General features: G+C 40.5%; 1 pseudogene; it reads left to right on the forward strand.

Annotated features, from left to right (window-relative positions):
- Nucleotides 1-314: 314 nt before the first annotated feature.
- Nucleotides 315-1,170, forward strand: LOC149199929 (protein SRC2-like; annotated as a pseudogene).
- The last annotated feature ends 1,658 nt before the right edge of the window (nt 1,171-2,828 follow it).

The following is a 2,828-nucleotide window of genomic DNA, read 5'->3' on the forward strand; positions in this document are numbered from 1 at the left end:
GGTAAATATCTGTCGGTTTGTAGTAACCCAAACAGAGATGCCGTTAAACCCAAAATAGAGATGACGTTTCTAGAATGACAACTCTTTCGCGTAACAAGTTTATAAAATCAACGAACAAACAAAAACACGGCGTTTACGTATAAAAAGTAGATATCAGACGCTACTTCAAAACTTCCTATTAATAAAAATATTATGCTGAACTTAAACATCACCGCGGCCTCGTTTCTACCCAATAAATGGCCCGTCTCTACTGTTCACTCCTACTTCATCGTTTCATTCGGTTTCTTCGTCTGTGCTGAATTCATCGTGGTGCCATGGAGACACGCAACATGGAAATAACCCTCATCTCCGCCCGGGATCTGGAAAATGCGACCGTCTTCTTCAAAACAAAGGCCTACGCAGTCGCATGGACTAAAAAATAGGCAGTGCACGGCCATGGACAAAGAGAATGGCACCAATCCCACCTGGAACCAAGTTATGACATTTGTCCTCAACGAGGCCGCCCTACAGCAAGCCCGCCTGTTTCTTGAGATTGCAATCTACACGGACACCACCTTCGGAGACCAAGAGATCGGCCGCGTTAGAATCCCATTGAACGAATTGCTGAAGCCCGCCGGCAGCAACAAGGGCGCCAGCGCCACCAAGCAGTTCGTGAGCTACCAGGTCCGAAAACCGTCGGGAAAAGCCAAGGGAGTTCTTAACCTCTCTGTCAGATTCGCCGAAAAGGTCGATTTCAAGCCGCAGCAACAGCCACTGCAAGTAGTCACAGGGTCATATGGGGTGGCCAACGAGCCAGTGACCGCATATCCAGCTGGGTTATATGCGACGGCAAAGGCCCAGGCAGTGACTGCGTATACAGGCTACCCACCGGCCAGCTCGTCCTCCTATCCGCCAGCAAATAACCAGTGCCCTCCACCACCGTATCCACCCCAGGCAGGGTATCCTCCTCCTCCGCCTCCCCCTTACTACCAGGGTTACCCTCCGCCATGCTACCCGGGTTACCTTCCCTACCAGGGCTACCCACCTTACCATGGTTATCCACCCGTTGTTCCTTCGGTGCAGCAGCCGCCTAGAAAAAATAATAATCCTGGGATAGGTTTGGCGACAGGCTTAATTAGCGGCGCACTCGGAGGTCTATTGCTCGGAGATTTGATCGGCGGTGCAATCTGATGCAGGGCTTCATGATGTGAGCGGATTTTACTACAATACTCAACGGAAATCCACCGTCAGGAATTTGGCGGGCAGATAAATACCACATCCAGTAAATTTTCGATTTGCAACGTACTTGTGAATATGATATTTAGGTCTATAATTGGTTTGATCTCTGTGATAAGGTGTGCCGTTCACATGAATCACTAGCTCTGTAATTAGTTAAGGTCATAGATAGTATTTCGAGATTTACGATTACTGTGTTCTACCATTTATTATCATATGCGAATTTATATTAGGATGCACCTGAATTTGGTTAAGGATGATTGAGCGAATTCCTTGAAAATTATGATTATGATTTTTCAAATTTGTAGTATTACGGTTTTATAGTATAAAGGATAGAGTCACTATCAGAAATTTTAGACAGATCACACATGATCACATATTACAGTTTTATTTCGGAAATTTTTGTTAAGTGTGAAGCCAAATTTATGAATAACATGCAGGATTATAGATTCTTCTACACCCTGATCAGTTTCTAGATCTTCAAGATTCTAGATCTTTCTACACTAATTCCAGATCTCTATCTGAATCACCTACAGAAATCTACATCCTTCTTTTGCCTCTATAACGCCAATCGTGACTCCAACAATCTTTGATAAAAATGATAGAATAATTAAGTCCACAAGCGGTCTCTTATGTTTATATCTTTAATAAAATTATATCTTTCCCTTATTTTTATTTTTTAATAAAAATACATCTTTAATAAAATTGAAATTAATGAAATAATTAGATCCATAGACGCCTCTTATTTAAATTTAATTTATCCTGATTGAATAATTTCAACCTTCAAAATATGATTAATGAAATTAGAAGTCCCACTAGCCAATCGACAACCATGGGTGAAATATGTGCAGTGGAGATGCCGGGTATCAATCCTTCTCACGTGCTAAGTGACCGCTTTACCATGTGAGCTGTCAGAAATCATTGCTATATCTATGAACCATTTCTTCTTTTGTATAAACCAAGTTGACGTTAGCTATTTAATTTATATAATCTCGTTATCAATCACTTAAGATAAATAAAACTAGGAAAACAAATAAGATCCCTTGTGGCATTGGGGAGTGATCGCTTATGAAAGTCAAAGTACAACACGCAACGACAATTGCTAACAAAATCTCTATGACATGAATTTATAGAACAGTGAAACATCAAATTCCAAGAACAGTTAAAGCAATGACAAGAAAAAATGTGTACCTACAACTATGTTACAACACTGATTGTGCATTCTTTTTCTATTTTTGATCATTTAGATTTGTACAAAAATTGAAGTGAGTAAGTGCCCCTTCATTTCGAAAGAGTTATGGCAGTGGCACCCCTTTGAAGTTGAACAAGCTAAGACAATGAAAGAGTTATGGGGGTGGCACCCCTTCAAAGTTGAACAAGCTAAGACAGTGTACAATAGTGAGGTGGTGCAAGAGAACACTGAATTTTAAAAATGCAAGAGTAATTATCTCCAACACTCCTTTCAAGCATTGCTACAGTAGGTTGTACAACACTACTATCTTTAACTTATATAAGCTAGAATTTTCTTTTTTGTAGCTTCTAGGGAGTGGAGAGAGGCAAGGGATCCCTAAGATAAAATCCTTGATACATTCAAATAAAAATTTCAACAATTT

Source organism: Pinus tabuliformis, chromosome 2_1 (assembly GCF_031772625.1).
Source record: "Pinus tabuliformis cultivar Carrire ecotype Pingquan chromosome 2_1, CPIR1, whole genome shotgun sequence".
NCBI classification, from domain to species: Eukaryota; Viridiplantae; Streptophyta; class Pinopsida; order Pinales; family Pinaceae; genus Pinus; species Pinus tabuliformis.